General features: G+C 43.7%; 1 long non-coding RNA gene across 1 annotated transcript; it reads right to left on the reverse strand.

The window, feature by feature from the left end:
- Positions 1-4,561: 4,561 nt before the first annotated feature.
- LOC127483319 (uncharacterized) lies at positions 4,562-13,359 on the reverse strand. The gene is made up of 4 exons (XR_007909513.2): positions 13,211-13,359; positions 7,740-7,778; positions 6,010-6,118; positions 4,562-4,811 (listed from the first exon to the last, which is right to left on the reverse strand). It is a non-coding gene; the product is annotated as an uncharacterized lncRNA (long non-coding RNA).
- Positions 13,360-18,567: the final 5,208 nt, after the last annotated feature.

The following is an 18,567-nucleotide window of genomic DNA, read 5'->3' on the forward strand; positions in this document are numbered from 1 at the left end:
CGAGATGAGGATTTCTAAAGGCTGAGAATTCTCACAGGCTCAGGGCATTTTATATCACTCCGGGGAGATAACCATGGGGATTGCAGGGCTCTTAGTACAGAGAAAAACAAAAACTCCACACTAAACCTAACCCCTACTAAATTTCTTATATGTCAACCAATGGTGGTGCTCAGTATCTGTTGCCATGGCCCAGTGGTCAGACATGAACCTCAGTCAATCACAGAATTCTTTCATCCATGCTGCTCACAGACAGGAGAGAAAAAATAATGGGAAATCATCTAGGCAGGACTTTTTTTTTAGTTTATTCTGAGGTTCGGGAAGAATACAGGGATGAGATTCTGATCAGAAATCGCAATATAGGACAATACTAGTACCTAGTGTCTTGAAACTATCTTTAATGTTTTTTAATTACCAGATTCAAATTCTTTGATAATGGTCTTTCATGCTCTCCCCTCTTTTCCTCTTTTCTCTTCCTCTTTCTTGAGCTCCCCAACTTTGGAAACACAAGTTCTGGCCAAACCAGCTCACCACGCACACCTTCTTGGTCTCATTTCTATCCCTGTCTTCCTGCTATCTCCACCAGCTGAAATGCTCTCTCCCAACTAGAGATTTTTTTTTCTCTTTGCAGTTGTGAGGGAGGCTGAAGCATGCCTAGAAGAAATAGATTTCTGAGGCACAAAGGTGGTGGGGGCAGACGGGTAGGTGGGCCCCAAACACAACAGGACCCTTCAGCATCCATTAGAAATGTGTTTTTGTCTCCAGGTCTCTGCTCTGGTCAAGGGCTCCTCTTTCCAAGAAATGTCGGAGGAATCAGCCTGGATTCAATTTGGAGATACCCATCTGCGTGTAGGGTAAAGAACAAGGAGGATCTAGGCCAACTGTGTCACCTCTTTGAGGAGACAGTCAATGGTCTGGGAAGGTGAGTCACCAAGGCCTGCGTAGGTGAGGCAAAGGAGGAATTGAGTGCCTGAGATGTCAAATCCAAACTTGAGAAAAAAGGGGGAAACAGAGAAGAAGCAGAAGGTGCAAGTGGCTGAGAAACAGGCGATTAGAGAGAGGCCAAGACATGAGGGGGTCTAATAGAGATTGAGCAGTATCTCTTTTATTGTGAACTTCTAGGTCTGATCTTTTGGTTCACCCATTTCTGCCGCATAGGAGTCATGGAATAACTCCTGACATTCTGCTTTTTGTTACAGGTGAGCTGACTCAGAGCAAGTTATGCTGCTATAACAGAATGCCACACACCAGATAATTTATAAACAGCAGACGTCTATTTGGTGCACACTTCTGGAGACCTGGGAGTCCAAGATCGAGGGGTTACATCTGAACAGGACCTTCTTGTCACATTACAACATGGTGGAAGGCACACATGGAGGGAGAAAGATGGTGAGTGAGAAGCAGGATGCATCCCTTTATCAGAAAAACTCCCATAATACCAAACTCATTCCTGCCATATGGTGTTAATCTATTTGTGAGTGTGAAACATCATGACCTGATCATGTATTACAGGTACCACCTCTCAATTGATGCCTTGGACATCAAGTTCCCAACAGAAGAACTTCAGGGGGTACATTCAAACACAGAATAAACCTTTATCAGGACACAGTTTGAACAGAAAACACAAAGCAGCAGATGTGCTGCCTCTCTTGGTCTCTCCTGTGGTTGCCATACACCTGTAAGTAGTCAACATATTAAGAAACAGGGGGCCAGTGCCGTGGCTCAATAGGCTAATCCTCCACTTAGCGGCACCAGCACACCGGGTTCTAGTTCCGGTCGGGGCGCCGGATTCTGTCCCGGTTGCCCCTCTTCCAGGCCAGCTCTCTGCTGTGGCCAGGGAGTGCAGTGGAGGATGGCCCAAGTACTTGGGCCCTGCACCCCATGGGAGACCAGGAGAAGCACTTGGCTCCTGCCATAGGATCAGCGCAGTGCGCCAGCTGCAGCATGCCAGTCATGGCGGCCATTGGAGGGTGAACCAACGGCAAAGGAAGACCTTTCTCTCTGTCTCTCTCTCTCACTGTCCACTCTGCCTGTAAAAAAAAAAAAAAAAAAAAAAAAAAAAAAAAAAAAAAAAAGAAGAAGAACAAGAACAAGAACAAGAACAAGAAGAAGAAACAGGGAGCTATAAAGATACTGCTCTGTCTGCAACTCCCTTTAAGCTCAAGAAAAGCCGATGAGTCCATCACCTTCCTGAACCAGCCTGGAATCCTGGTTCCACCATCATTGTCAACAGTTCATGGAAACTAAGCTTCAGTTGATAGATTTAATCAACTTATAATTTTATAGCATGAAAGGTATGCTGTTTGCCCATATCATTTGCTGTCTAAAACAAAAATAAAGACAATATACTCAAATTGAAAGAGATACCCGTAAATAGAAATTTCAAAAACCCACATGATGGCCTTAGAGGCCATCTTTTATAGAGTCAGAAAGCTATGGAAATCAGTGAGCCCCAGACCAGCTCTACCCTGGGAGCTCTGTCTAAAAATTAGATCTTTCATAAATCATACTGCCTTCTCACACGGGATCACATGGATGATCCACTCCTCATACAGCCTCTAAAAGCCTAGGGCAGGCCAGAAAGACAAATTCATTCAGGCTCCGGTTGAGGCAGCCATCTGCACAGGCAGCTAGAAGAGGGCTCTTGAAAAGGATGTTGAAGTCTCTAAAGAAACTTCTATCATCAAGACACTCTGCTTTAGAGTACAGTGAGAATGCTGCTGCAAAGAACCCAACATAGCAGCAGCAGCAAGGAGTGGTGACACCCATCCCATGAGGGCTAACAGCAGCTGCTGCAGAGGGATTTTCCCACACGCAGTCCTCCTGACCAAAGTGGGTCTTAATGCTACCGAGGAAATGAGGGGTAAGGCCCAACAGTGAATACAGTGATTATTCTCAGTTCCCCTCTGGATAGGACTTCGCGCCCAGCTCCATATTAGAAAGGGTTCCCTGATCCACCAGGGTTCCCATGCAACTCAAATAATGATTCTGTTGCGATACTTGGATGTCCCCTGAGGCCCAAGACCGAGGTTCAAGTTCTTTTGTGGCGTAGTGCCAGGTTTCCATCCTCTTTATGCCAGACTCTGTGTTGTTTTTCTAATTCGCACAATAAAATGCTGTTTGTTCAAAAGGGAAGATCATTAGAGGGTTTGCAGGAGCCCCTCAAAAGCTCCATTCATTTTAATGGGGTACTTGACATCTTGCAAAGTTCACACACATGGGGAAGAGATTGCACAGTGTGAACTGGGAAAAAAAAAAAACACTGCTTATTCCTCCAGGAGGATGCTGATAACGTGAGGTGACTGGAACATGACAGGTTTTATGGGACAGCTCTGTAAATGGTCATGCCTTTCAGCACAAAACAAATTAAAACATAATCATAACCCCAGCACCACTGTTACCACTCAGTGGCATTCTTTGTGATTAAGTATGAGGGTCTTCAGAAAGTTCACTGACACTGGAATTAAAAGGTAAATTGACTTTGGTTCCAAAATGTTGAAATTCATGCTGATGAGAGGTCTTCAAAAAGTTCATGGAAGGGGTCTTCATCATGGCACAGGATTAAGCCCCCACTTGGGCCACTGACATCTCATATCTGAATGAATCCTGGCTGCTCGGCTTCCCTTCCAACTCCCTGCTAATGTGTCTGGTAAGGCAGTAGAAGATGGCCCAAGTACTTGAGCTCCTGCTACCCATGTGGGAGACCCAGATGAAGCTCCTGGCACCTGGTACCAGCTTAGCCCAGACTTAACTGTTGCCATTTGAGGAGTGAACCAGCAGATAGAAGATCTCTCTCTCTCTCTCTCTCTCTCTCTCTCTCTCATACTCTATCTCTCTTCTCTCTTTTTTCTCCATCTCTCCAATTCCCTCTGTCACTCTGCCTTTCAAATAAATGAATAAATAAATATTTTTTAAAAGTTCATGGAGCTGGCACCGCAGCTCAATAGGCTAATCCTCCGCCTTGCAGCACCAGCACACCGGGTTCTAGTCCCGGTCGGGGCGCCGGATTCTGTCCTGGTTGCTCCTCTTCCAGTCCAGCTCTCTGCTGTGGCCCGGGAGTGCAGTGGAGGATGGCTCAAGTGCTTGGGCCCTGCACCCCATGGGAGAAGCACCTGGCTCCTGCCTTCGGATCAGCGCGGTGCGCCGGCCGCAGTGCGCCGGCCATGGCGGCCATTGGAGGGTGAACCAACGGCAAAAGGAAGACCTTTCTCTCTGTCTCTCTCTCTCACTGTCCACTCTGCCTGTCAAAAAGAAAAAAAAGAAAAAAAAAGAAAAGTTCATGGAAAATGTGTATTTTGAAAAAAGGCATGATTTCAAAATTGCACTAAAATAAACCTTTCTTTTAATTACATGTTTTCCAAAACTTTTTGAAGTATTGTCATATGTATTACGTTTACCAGAGCAAAAACTGTCAACTGTAGAATGGCAATTCATTTAAAGTTTTGAAAATAAAATGATAGATAAAAATGTTTTTAAATAACATTTTATTTTCAGTAGCAAGTCAAATCATTATTGGATGTCCAAAAATCTTCCCAATGCTGTGGTTTCACGGTGTTGACTATAATTCAGAATAAATAGGTCATTTCCAAAATATTTTAAAATCCATTCTTTAAGGTTTCAGTTTACTGTCAAGAAATCTAATAAATGAAAAGTCAGACTAGCAGAAAAGATGAATTGGTGAGAGGATATTACCTACATGTCTTAAGGAGTTCCCCCACAGGATTCCTTCATAGCAAACCTCTGTGATGAGATAGAGAACTCGTGACGATTAGGTAGGTTCCTGCTATGTGTTTTGGGTAACTTTCTTCAGTCAGCTTTTGAGGGATCAAAGACAAGGATTTATTACTTTTGCAATGAGTGAACTGTTCCCATCTCCAAACTCCACACTGAAGAATCTGTAGCAAGCTGGCCACTAATCTGTCTCCCATGTGAGGAAGAGTACCCATCGTTAGTTCTTCATTACTTAGGTCTTCTGTCCTAAGTGCTGGGTAAAAACCCATTCTTTTCTCAGCCCGGATGTCACCAGCATTATCAGAGCAAGACCTCCTCCTGGCCCTGGCTGCTTATCCTCTTCCCCGAGGAGTCAACACCTCATGGGAGAAACACGGGCATTGGATTCTGAACCCCAAATCTGGCTTTGCTGCTTAGTAACCAAGTAATTACAATATTCTGGAGCTTCAGTTTTGTCATCAATAATGGAGGTGACAATATACAATTCAATGGGAAGTCGGAGGATAAGTTAATCTTGGTAAAGGATCCAGCCTTGGGCCTGTCATATAACAGGTGCTTAACAAATGGGAGTTTTAATGATGACAGCTATTATCCTGGATATTTCCTGTCTAGCTTTCCCTTGTCTGTTTTTTCTTTTCCTTGTGTGTTTTTAATGTTCTTCCAGTAGGCTTTTTGTTGATCCAGAGTTCTTTTCCCTTAACCTGAATTCCTCTCTCTCTCTCTCTCTCTCACACACACACACACACACACACCCCCTCCAAACTCCTCATCTCTCACTCTCCCTCCTCACCGCCCAGCTCACTGGGCCAGAATTCCCATCTTCCTCAAAAAGAATCATCACTTCTTCTTCCTAATCCCCATCTGGAGCCAGACATGATTTCCACGGAACAATGGTACATCTGCATGTCATTAGGGTTCAGCTCCCCTGGCCCCAGCCAGGCTGAGCAGGATGCCAAACCCGCAATGATTTTCAGGGAAGGGATTCTGTCAGAAAGTTCCTGTGTCCATTTAAAATGGAGTTGATTTATAAAAGCTTCGGTGTATAGCTAACTCTCAGAAACAAGCTTGAGTTCTAGAAAAGTGAGATTCACTGGCTTAAAAAGAAGCGTCACATAATATTTGTCCCTATATTGTAACTTCCTCGGACTGGAGAGGGAGGACAAATAGAAGTAACTAAATGTGTTATTTATTCTGTGCAAGGTACTGTGCTAAGTGTTTCACAGCCATTATATTATTTACTTTTCAAAGCCACCCTCATAAAATGAGTATTATCATCCTCACTTCATGGTGAGAGAACGGAGATTCCAAGACATCCAGTGGCTTTGCAGGAATGAAGCAGGTCAGTGTTAGAAGCAAGGAATAAATCCAGATCTGTCTCACGGTTTATGACCTGTAAAACACATATGTAGAATATGTTGGCTTGTATATTTTTCTGAGTACTGGGGGTCATCGGAGGCAAGAGGCCCTCCTACAGGTGAGAGTAAGAGAACTCTGGCACCTTCAGTGCATAGGTGGTTGCCACACTCTCAGGTTGCAAGAAGTTTTTAGGACGAGTTTAATCCCTTTTTTATTTCAGGGTTTCCAGAAATCCCCTAAATGCCTAGTGGGAAGTGTCTTGATTAGCTCTTACCATCACACAGAGAGCACTAAACCTGCTGACTATAAACTAATCCTCTTTTCCTGGAACTGTGCATGGACAAAGATTTGGAAAAGTGATGATTTCTTCCATTCAGAGATGGGCAAGTCTCAGGCCAACTGGGCAGGGGCCTGTGACTCGGGCCTCTAGTAGGCGCTATGACATTGGAGGGTGAGGGTGGAGACTCAAATTTCACTAGAAACATCACCTGGAATGCAGAAAAATATACTCATCAGATCTCCTCCCACGGTGTATACTTGGTGCAAAAGAATGGTTTGATAGCTGACAAGGGAGTGAGGTTTGGATGACCACAGGGCTCTTGCCTCGCAGGGTAAGGTCTGCAAATTTAGATCTTGAGCTGGATTGCTTAGGACAGGCTGAGCCGTACTGCCCAGCATGCATTCATTCAACACATATCGTTTTGAGTGATCACCATGTGCTGTGTCTTGTTTGAGGTACTGGGAATAAGCCAGTGAATAAGAAAAAAAAAAATCTCAGTTGTTCTTTTACGTCAGGTTTTTGCCCCCAGTTTTATTGAGGTCTCAGCTTTTCCACCAAATAAATATTGAAAAATACTTCAAGATCTTGCAGGCTCCCACTGTGACCAACTAAGCTAATGCACAGTCCCCTTTGTCTTATAAACTAAACATGACCTACAAAATATGACCAACAGTGTTTTTTACACAGTTGAGCTTGAAAGAAAGGCTATCCTAGGTATCAGAAATGAAAAGGAAACATAAAAGTGAAGTGATAAAATTGATCCAGGAAGGGAACTGGACTAACAGTAGACCCAAGTCTGCTATGTATTAGAGTTCTAGTACTGAAGAGTTCATAACATGTGGCCACAGGCTCGTAGGAGGCAGGGAAGACTCCTAAATAGGGTTTATAGGCACGAAGCTAAACACCTACAGTGAAAGGGACTAAAATGTCTACTTAGCAGCCCAAGGGTGTGACAAAGAAACAAGGAAATACGTTTCTTCCCAGAGATTTTGGGTGAAAAATAAAAAAAACTCGGGTCTATGCTCAGTTCAGGCTAGGAGTTCGAATTTATGCATAAACAGTGCTAGAAATTAACATTAAAAATTGGTCCAAATTATACCCGAGGCACACAGACAGTAGGAAAAAAACATTCCATTAAAGATAAATCAGCAAAGCACGTGCAGAAATAGGCCACAGAGAGAGAGAGAGAGAGAGTCACAGACACAAAAAAATGGGAGGATTAGCTCCTTTAAATAGTTAAGATAGTAAAATAATCTGAAATAGGCTATAAAATAAGAATTTTAAAAAGGTTCAAGATAGGGATTAATGGAAACTATGAAAAAAATAATTTGACGTGATGAGGAGAAGTTAAGACTATCAGTGTCCAATTACTAACCTGCAGTGAACAGCAAAGTGTGAGGGCACTTCAATACATCTGTGAAAAAACAAAATTAAAAGATGTTTATTTTGTCCCAAAAATTTGAAATCCATGCGTACTTTTTGCATGATATGAATTTTACAGGAACTCTTTGAAGATCCTTCATTTGCATGGATTTAAAAAATATTTTTTGCAGGGCCAGCACCATGGCTTACTTGGTTAATCCCCCGCCTGCAGCACCAGCATCCCATGTGGGCACCGGGTTCTAGTCCTGGTTGCTCCTCTTCCAGTCCAGCTCTCTGCTGTGGCCCGGGAGTGCAGTGGAGGATGGCCCAGGTGCTTGGGCCCTGCACCCACATGGGAGACCAGGAGAAGCACCTGGCTCCTGGTTTCGGAAAAGCGCAGCGCCAGCTGTAGCGGCCATTTGGAGAGGGAGGAAAGGGTTGGACCAACAGAAGGAAGACCTTTCTCTCTGTCTATAACTCTACCTGTCAAAAAAAAAATTTTTTTTGCACTAAAATATACAAGTTTTAATTGCATTTCCATTTTTTTTTTTTTTTTTTGCCAGAGTTAGACAGTGAGAGAGAGACAGAGAGAAAGGTCTTCCTTCCATTGGCCCCAAATGGCCGCTACAGCTGGCACTGCGCCAATCTGAAGCCAGGAGCTGGGTACTTCCTCCCGTCTCCCATGCAGGTGCAGGGACCCAAGCACTTGGGCCATCCTCCACTGCCTTCCCAGGCCACAGCAGAGAGCTGGACTGGAAGAGGAGCAGCCGGGACTAGAACCCAGGGTGCCTGCACCACAGGCAGAGGATTAACCAAATGAGCCATGGTGCCAGCTGCATTTCCATTAACTTTTAAAAGTACCCTCAGATTAACCTACCTTGAGTGCTCACTCTGCTTCTGTGGGTCCTTACCACATTTAGAGAACACATTTACCAATGCAAAGAGCAGAACCAGGAGAACGATTTATCAATGTTGTAAGAATTTCTCTATTGAATGTATTTACATTTTCTTTGAGTAACTGGGGACACAGAAAAAAAAAACAAAGGCACCGGTTGAGTTTACCTATTGTATTAGCCAAAATGAAGGCTAAGTTTTTGTAACAAAAGACTGAAGTTTAAAGAAGTCAGACCTTTAGTCTCCCAAACAGTCCAGTCAGCCTATTCTGCCATCCACTAGAGCATTTTATTTCATCTGCATGTTCAAAGCTGGGTCACAGAAGAGCCCTGCTTCACTTCGGGAGTGAGGAGCCAGACAGACAGGGAGCAGATTTCTGTTGCTTTAAGGCTGAGGTCTGGAAAGGCCAGCAAATGGCTTCCACTATCATTGCCCTGTCTGACCCCAGCATACAAGGCCCCTTCTAACTTCAAGGATACCTAGAAAACATAGTTTCTAGATAAGTGGTCATGTGTCCAGGTTCAATTCTACTACCCCGGAAGAAGCAGATAATACTTGGGGATCATCTAGCAGTGTGTCATAGCTATAATTCTAGCAAGTGTGGGGGAGGGGGTAGCTAAGCTTCTTTACTTAAAATACGCTTCAGGCTATCAATCAATCGCAACTATTTCTCAGAGTCCTGCTATTAGTTCAGCACTGTCAGTGGAAGAAACGAACATTTTTTAAAATGAGGTGGCAATCTAAATAGATAAGACTACTCACATACAATAACTGAAATGCAGTTTTTAAAGTTGCAATTAAGAGCTTAAAGATTCCTTCCTAATTTGGGCCTGTATTTTTTTCTATACTGTTCCAACATGATACGCCCCCATTTGCTACATATCTAAAACAACTTCTGCTTTTTTAAAATTTGTTGCATGTGACATCCCCTTCAATGTCCCACACCAGAAATCTGAAAGCCATCACTGATAATTTTCGCTCGCTCTCTCTTTCTCCCTCTCTCACTCTCTCTCTATCTCCCATGACCAAACTCTCATCCACTTCCACTACGTCAACCAAAAAATTCCTGTTCAGTTCCCTTTTTGTCTCTTTTCTAGCTCAAACTATCTCATCACTTCTTGCAAAGATTATTATGCAGATCTCAGTGGTTTCCATTCTTCCTTACCTCCAAACTATCCTCTGTATGGCTTCCTGTGTGATCTTTCTGAAACACAGATAGATCCCTCTACCTTCTATCTCCCTGTCTCTCTGTCTATGTATCTACTGTGCACCAGGCACTGTCTTAGATGTTTGGGATTCAGCAGTAAACAAAACAAAAATGCCCTGAAGAAGCTTACATTTTAGGAGAAGGAGACAAAGAACAAATGGCATGCAAACCAAGTGAGAACAGTATGAAGTATGCTCGAAGGTGATAAACATTAAGAAAAAAAAAAAGGCAACAGAGAACTGTGCAACTGTTGAAGTTGGGAATGGAATGTTAACAAGAATTGAAGCTCATCAAGCAGAATGGCCATTAAATGAGAAAATATAACATTATGCCCAGACAAGGGCGAGAGCTTACCATGAAGATCTGAGCAAAGAGAATTTTAAGAAAATGGGTGGCTGAATTGCAAAGATGTAAGGTGGGACACCACCCCCCCCCCACTGCCGCCGCCCCCACAGTATGTCTAAGGAGCAGAGAAAAGCCCAGCTAAGAGTACAGACAGAGATGGAATCAGAGAGTGTTGTAGAAACTTTTATGTTCTCCTTGAATCAAATGAGAAGGCATTGGAGGGTTTCTAAAACAAGAGTGAGAGAATCTGACTTAAGTCTTTTTAAAGGACTACTCTGTTGAGTTGGGGATAGATTTTTGAGGGAGAGGGAGAGAATGCAGGGAGAGAGAAGGTGAAAGCAAGCTGACCAGTTAGGAAACTCTTGCAATTTTATAGGCAAGAGATAAGAGTGGTTTCTACAGAGGTCATAATTATCAGTGGCTCTAGCTATAATTTTGAAAATGGAGCCAACAGAATTTGTTGTGAGATATGAAAGCAAAAGAAAAGTCAAGGATAATGCTAAAAAATAACCAGATGAAGATGCCATTAACTGAGATAGGAGCTGGCAGAGGAGATGCAAAGAGACTCAGTGGGGAGATCGGGAGTTTGGTTTTAGAATAATATGCTTGAGATGTCCATATGACATCTAAGTAAGAATGCCAAATAAGCGGTTGTATATACAAGCCTGGAGTTCAGGCAAGAGGCCTGGCCTAGAGATGCAGTCACAAACCAAACTGTTGTATACATGGGGGCACTGTTCTAAGCTTTTTACGTATGTAAGTCATTTAATCTTCACAACAGCCCCAAAAGGTAGTAGGAAATATCTCCTCTTATTTCACAGATTAAGAAACTGAGCCGGGGCCGGCGCCATGGCTCACTTGGTTAATCCCCCGCCTGCGGCGCCAGCATCCCATATGGGCACCAGGTTTTAGTCCTGGTTGCTCCTCTTCCAGTCCAGCTCTCTGCTGTGGCCCGGGAGTGCAGTGGAGGATGGCCCAAGTGCTTGGGCCCTGCACCCACATGGGAGACCAGGAGGAAGCACCTGGCTCCTGGCTTCGGATTGGCACAGTGCGCCAATTTGGGGAGTGAACCAACGGAAGGAAGACCTTTCTCTCTGTCTCTCTCTCTCCCTGTCTATAACTCTACCTGTCAAATAAAAATAATAATAACAATAATAATACTGAAGAAACTGAGCCACTCAGAGTAACATATTTGAGGCCAAGGGAAGTAGTTGTCAGAAGAGCATGACTTGAACCCAAGCATGTAAGAAGCAGAATTCATGCTTTGAGCCACAATTCTAGTGCAGAAATTAAATTTAGGAATCATCAGTGTATGAAAAATATTTAGTTATGAGTCCAAGTAGATATCACCCAGGTTTATGAAAGTCTGAGGGTGGTTTGGAGACAAGAGCTCTGCACTGGAGATGCAGTATCAAACCCAACCATTCTATAAATGCAAGCACTGCTCTAAGCATTGTGCATATGTAAGTCACTTAATCCTCACAATTATCTTAATAGATACTTTGAAAAGTTCACAGGAAAATAGAATTAAAAGGTCATTTGGGGTAAGTGTTTGGCCCAGATGTTAAAATGCCAATGTGAGATACCCACATCCCATATCGGAGTGCTTGAGTTCAAGTTTTAGCTCTCTTATCAGCTCCCTGCTAATGTGCTGTCTCCAAAGCAGTGGTGATGGCTCAAGTAATTGGGCTCCTGCCAGTCTCAGCTGTTGTGGGCATTTGGGAGTGACTCAGCAGATGGGAGCACTCTCTCTGTTGCTCTCTCTGCCTCTCAAATAAAATAAATAAATAACATTTTTAAAACACAATTTTATTTTTCCATGAACTTTCGGAGGTAGCCTTGTAAGGTGGGGTAAAAGTAGGCAGGAGCATGAATGAAATGAGGTGCTGAATAGATAAATCTTTAAGCTGGGTGAAATCTACAGGGAATTCCATTATACTTCACTGTGCATTTTGTGTGTGACTAAAATACTGCATAACAACAAGTGAAAAAACCAAAGGCAGAGGAGGAAGTATTAAAAGAGAGAAAGAAACAATGACAATGACGCAGGAAGAAAACCGGGAGCATGGTCTCCTAGAAATCAGGCGCTCTGATTATATATTGCTACACAGCAAACTCCCCAAAATGCAAAGCTTCAAAACAATCATCAATAGTATGGAGTTTCCTCAAAACACTACTAACAGAGCTACCATCTGATCCAGCAATCCCACTTCTGGGTACATATCCAGAGGAAAAGGAATCTATATGTTGAAGATACATTTGCATTCCCATGTTTATTGCAGCACTATTCACAACAGCCAAGATAGAGAATCAGTCTAAGTGTCCAGCAATGGATGAACAGGCAAAGAAGATATGGTATGCATGAGGGTCCCTCACAAGGCTCATAGAAAAATGGAATTAACGCCGGCGCCACAGCTCAATAGGCTAATCCTCCACCTAGCGGCGCCGGCACACCGGGTTCTAGTCCCGGTCGGGGCGCCGGATTCTGTCCTGGTTGCTCCTCTTCCAGGCCAGCTCTGTGCTGTGGCCTGGGAAGGCAGTGGAGGATGGCCCAAGTGCTTGGGCCCTGCACCCCATGGGAGACGAGGAGAAGCACCTGGCTCCTGCCTTCGAATCAGCGCGGTGCGCCGGCCACAGCGCGCCAGCTGTGGTGGCCATTGGAGGGTGAAACAACGGCAAAAGAAGACCTTTCTCTCTGTCTCTCTCTCTCTCACTGTCCACTCTGCCTGTCAAAAAAAAAAAAAAAAAAAAAAAAAAAAAAAAAAAAAAGAAAAAAGGAAGGAAGGGAGAAAGATGGAATTAAAAGAAAATCTTACTCTGCTGCAAATGAATTTGAAATCCACACATAGCTTTTTCTCATAATACTCAGTTTCCATGAATGTTTTGAATACCCCCTCCCATGCATGAATTTCAAAATGTTTTTAACCAAAAGAACTTGTCTTTAATACCACTTTCTAAGAAAATTTCAAAGCTGCCTGATATACACAGTGGAATACTATTCAGCCTTTAAAAACAGGGAAACAGATTCTGTTACTTACGACATAGATGAATGCGGAGGACATTATGGTAGGTGAAATAAGCCAGACACCAAAGGGCAGATACCAAGTGATCTCACTTTTATGTGAGATCTGAACTAGTTGAATGAGCAGAAGTGGAGTAGAATGGTGGCTACCAAAGCCTGAGAGGGTGAGAGGGAGGATGTTGGTTAAATGGTACAAAGTGTCAACCAGACAGGAGAAGGAAGTTCCGGAGGTGCGTTGTACAGCGTGGTGACTACAGTCAACAGCAACATATTGTGTTCTCAGAAACTGCTAAGAGAGCAGGTTCTAAATGTTCATATCACTAAAAGAAAATTGTATTGGTGAAAGATATGCTACTTAGCTTGAATTATTCACTCCATAATGGATATATTTATCAAAGCATCACATTGTGCCTCACAAATAAACACAATTATTCTTTGTCGCTTAAATATTTTTAAAGCAACAAATTAATTATTTTCTTCAGAAATCTGCAATTTGAGCAGGGTTCAGTGGGAACCTGCTGTCCCTGAGCCTGTGGCACTAGCTGTCGACTGGGGTGACCCCACTGGGCTAGAGGATCTGGCCCTAAGGCAGCTCGCTCACAGGGCTGGCAGGTTGCTCAGTCAGCTGGGAGCTCAGCCAGGGCTGCCCTATCTTTATCTACAGCCAGTCCCCAGATTTACTGAAGATGAGCTGGGCAAATGAGAATTACTTGAAGCTTCTTCAAGCATGTGTCTTACTCTCAGCTGAAAAATGACCCTACAGAGAACATGGAGAAAGATGCCTCTGACGGCGTCCATTTCCTTTACAACAATTCCAGGAAGTGAGGAGAACACATTTGTTATTTTGGCCTTTGTAAATGCCAGGAGGGTCCCTGAACTTCACAATGCAAGACCTCTGAGTTCTATGGACAGCCCTTAGCCACAGCTCCCCCTTGGAATGTCTCCTTTGTAGGTGCTTTAAATCGCTGCAAGAAGATGGGGGAGAGGGTGGGAGGAAACCCCTGAATTCTTGAGTTTTTGACCAAGCATTGACAAACAGCAGACACCAGTGTGTCCCTGATCTTCATGATGCAAAAATGGTTTTGCTGATGGGTTTATTAGAAAGTTGTCAATGCACTTCAACAAGTTTCCCCTTTGGTGCTCAGTTAGTTTTCGCCGATCAGGGAGAACATATGATATTTGTCCCTTTGGGACTGGCTTAATTCACTCAGCATGATGTTTTCCAAATTCCTCCATCTTGTTGCAAATGACTGGTTTTTTTTGACTGCTGTATAGTATTCTATAGAGTACATGTCCCATAATTTCTTTATCCAGTCTACTGTTGATGGGCATTTGGGTTGGTTCCAGGTCTTAGCTATTGTGAATTGAGCTGCAATAAACATTAATGTGCAGACAGCTTTTGTGTTTGCCAATTTCATTTCCTTTGGGTAAATTCCAAGGAGTGGGATGGCTGGGTTGAATGGTAGGGTTATATTCAAGTTTCTGAGGAATCTCCAGACTGACTTCCATAGTGGCTTAACCAGTTTGCATTCCCACCAACAGTGGGTTAGTGTCCCTTTTTCCCCACATCCTCTCCAGCATCTGTTGTTGGTAGATTTCTGAATGTGAGCCATTCTAACTGGGGTGAGGTGGAACCTCATTGTGGTTTTGATTTGCATTTCCCTGATGGCTAGTGATCTTGAACATTTTTTCATGTGTCTGTTGGCCATTTGGATTTCCTCTTTTGAAAAATGTCTATTGAGGTCCTTGGCCCATCTCTTAAGTGGGTTGTTGGTTTTGATCTTGTGGAGTTTCTTGATTTCTTTGTAGATTCTGGTTATCAACCCTTTATCAGTTGCATAGTTTGCAAATATATTTTCCCATTCTGTTGGTTGTCTCTTCACTTTCCTGACTGTTTCTTTTGCAGTACAGAAACTTCTCAATTTGATGCAATCCCAAATGCTAATTTTGGCTTTGACTGCCTGTGCTTCTGGGGTGTTTTCCAAGAAGTCATTGCCGGTACCTATATCTTGCAGGGTTTTTCCAAAGCTCTCTAATAATTTGATGGTGTCAGGTCGTAGATTTAAGTCTTTAATCCATGTTGAGTGAATTTTTGTGTAAGGTGAAAGGTAGGGGTCTTGCTTCATGATTCTGCACGTGGAAATCCAATTTTCCCAGCACCATTTATTGAATAGACTGTCCTTACTTCAGGGATTGGTTTGGATCCTTGATCAAATATGAGTTGGCTGTAGATGTTGGATTGATTGTTGAAGTGAAATGGACACTATGAGAAACAGTGACTTGATCAGCTCTTGTCCTGACGGTTGATGTACAATGTAATACTTTATCCATTTTAGTATTTTTTTTGTTCTAGTACCATTGGTTGAACTCTGTAATTAACACACAATTATTCTTAGGTGTCTAATTTTTAACTGAAAAGTGATCCCTGTTAGGAATTTGGAAAACATTATGTTGAGTGAAATAAGCCAATCCCAAAGGGACAAATACCACTTGTTCTCCTTGATAGGTGACAACTAACTGAGCCCTCACCCTGACTGTTGATGAGCAGCTTAATATGTTATTCCTCTTAGTATTTTTTTGTTTGTTCTACTTAATACTTTTGGTTGAATACTGTAATCAATACACAATTCTTAAGTGCTGAAACTTAACTGAAAAGTGATCGCTGTTAAATATAAGAGTGGGAATAAGAGAGGGAAGAGATGTGCAATTCGGGACATGCTCAAGCTGACTTACCTCAAACGGTAGAGTTAGAAACATACCAGGGGATTCGAATTCAATCCCATCGAGGTGGCATGTACCAATGCCATCTCACTAGTCCCAGTGATCAATTTCTGTTCACAATTGATTGTAATGATAGGACTAAGAACCAAAGGGATCACATAAACAAAAATAGTGTCTGCAAATACTAGCTGATAGAATAAAAAAGCGAGAGAATGATCCAACATGGGAAGTGAGATACACAGCAGACCCATAGAATGGCAGATGTCCTAAACAGCACTGTGGCCTCAGAATCAGCCCTTAAGGCATGCGGATCCGGCTGAAATGCCCATGAGAGTATTTCAGGCATGGAAAGCCAAGACACTCTGGGGGAAAAAAAAACCTAAATGAAAGATCTCCACGAGTGAGATCCCAGTGGAAAGAATGGGTCATCAAAGAAGGAGGTACCTTTCTCTGAAGGGAGGAAAGAACTTCCACTTTGCCCATGGCCTTGTCTAAATATGATCAGAGTCAGTGAACTCAGGGGGCTTCCGTAGCCTTGGCAGCTCATGACAAGAGTCTAGGGTGATTACTGACGCCATAAACAAGAGTGTCAATTTGTTAAGTCAACAACAGGAGTCACTGTGCACTTACTCCTCATGTAGGATCTTTGTCCTTAGTGTGCTATACATTGAGATTTAATGCTATAACTAGTACTCAAACAGTATTTTTCACTTTATGTTTCTGTGTGGGAGCAAACTGTTGAAATCTTTACTTAATGTATGCTAAACTGATCTTCTGTATATAAAGAGAAACGAAAATGAATCTTGATGTGAATGGAAGGGGAGAGGGAGTGGATAAAGGGAGGGTTGCGGGTTGGAGGGATGTTATGGGGGGGAAGCCATTGTAATCCATAAGCTGTACTTTGGAAATTTATATTCATTAAATAAAAGTTAAAAAAAAAAAAAAGAAAGTTGTCAATGCAGGTGGGCTAGGCAGATGTTCTCATCTGCACTCCAAGGCACTGACTGCCACAGAAGCCCCGAGTTCAGGGAGAGTTTTGAACACCAAGACCCAACTTCCAAAACACTCCGATGCTTCTGCTATGAGGTGGGGAGTGGGGGAGGGGAAAAGTCGGCATCCCAGTGCTGTGTCGCCCTCTACCTATGCCTGGAAAACACACAGGAATGAAGGACAGTGGCTCCCAGATGCTGAGGCTCATGCAGGTCACCCCACACGCTGCTGAGTGCACATCACTGGGACCATGGGGCTGCAGCAGAGGACCTGAAGAGAAACCAGTAAGAAAACAACAGGAGGATCACCGGAAGGCAAGTTTTGTCTTTACTTCCCCATTTCTGCCCACTTGAAATACAAAGGGTGTCTGAAAGGACCCAATGGAACTTGTCCATGGTTTGATCACGGCGCAGGATTTTGGCAGGGTGTAGCTTTGCCTGTGTTTTATTATTTGAGAACAGATTTAAACAAGCTGGCCTGTCTCTGCGGTGAAAGCTCTCAGGGCATCATCATCAACAAGAGGCATCATGGACCCATGTCATTGGCCAAGAGTTGGAGTGTTTCCCAAACACTCGCTGCATGGAAAGAAGCGAGCAGGCTCTCACCCTTCAGTCCTTGCCCTCCACTGGTCAGTAGTTCATGGGCACTTGGTGGGCAAACTATCCTTGGCCACCACCATAAGCAGGCTTGGTTCTTTTCCTCACTTGTTCATGCCCACCTCCCTCTCCTTGGTTTCTAGGAGATCCCTGGCTCCTGAGTTTCCCTGTCCTCCCATGGTGCCTCTCCTCCCTCAGCTCTGCACATCTTCTCAACACTGGCCACTTCTCTCTTCATTCCTCCTGCCTTCTACAACCTTTCCCTGTCTCTGATCTTCCCATTGCACCCTTCACACTGCTGCCAGTGTAATTTCTCCAAAATAGGAATTCAATCATGCCACTTCCTACTCTCAACCTTTTAATGGCCCCAATAGCCTTGCAGATAAATTCTTAAGTCTTGGGACAGCACCAAAGGTCTGTCACCATCTCAGCCCAAACCCCACCTGTGTGCCCTTTGCCATCACCGTTGCCTTCCAGACAGCTTGCATACTGGCATATTTGCCACGTCATCTCCTAGCTCTGTCTTGCAGTGCCTTGCTCCCCACCCCCTGCTGAACCCCTAACTCCTGTGAATCCTTCCAGAAGCCTCTGACACTCCTCAGGAAGTTAACCCAAGTCTCCAGGCTACATTAGGTGTCCTTTCCAAGTGTATCCACCTTCCACGTCAACACCCCTTGATATCGTCTCATCACCATACCGTCTTTCCCACACTGCAGTCTCTAGCTCACCTTGAAAAGTACTCACCACAATCTGACTTCACACCTCCCATACTTGTCTGTGGACAGCCAGCATGTGACAGCTATGCGCAGCATGGGGATCCTGTTTCTGTCTGCATTGAGTGTGACCCCTGGGTGAACTAACTGGCTTAGCTGTTTAGACCTGTAGTTTTCAAGATTCTTGTGAGCTACAAAACCTCCCATTCAAATAAAATCTTCGTGCTAACAAATGCCATTTTAGCGCTGTCTTGCTCTGACTCCTGAGGATGCGGAAGACCCAAGCCTCCTTTGCCTCTCATTCCCATGTCCCCTGTGGATTCTGCAAACTCCTGAGCTTTGAAGACTCCTGA

Source organism: Oryctolagus cuniculus, chromosome 8, assembly GCF_964237555.1.
Source record: "Oryctolagus cuniculus chromosome 8, mOryCun1.1, whole genome shotgun sequence".
NCBI lineage: Eukaryota > Metazoa > Chordata > Mammalia > Lagomorpha > Leporidae > Oryctolagus > Oryctolagus cuniculus.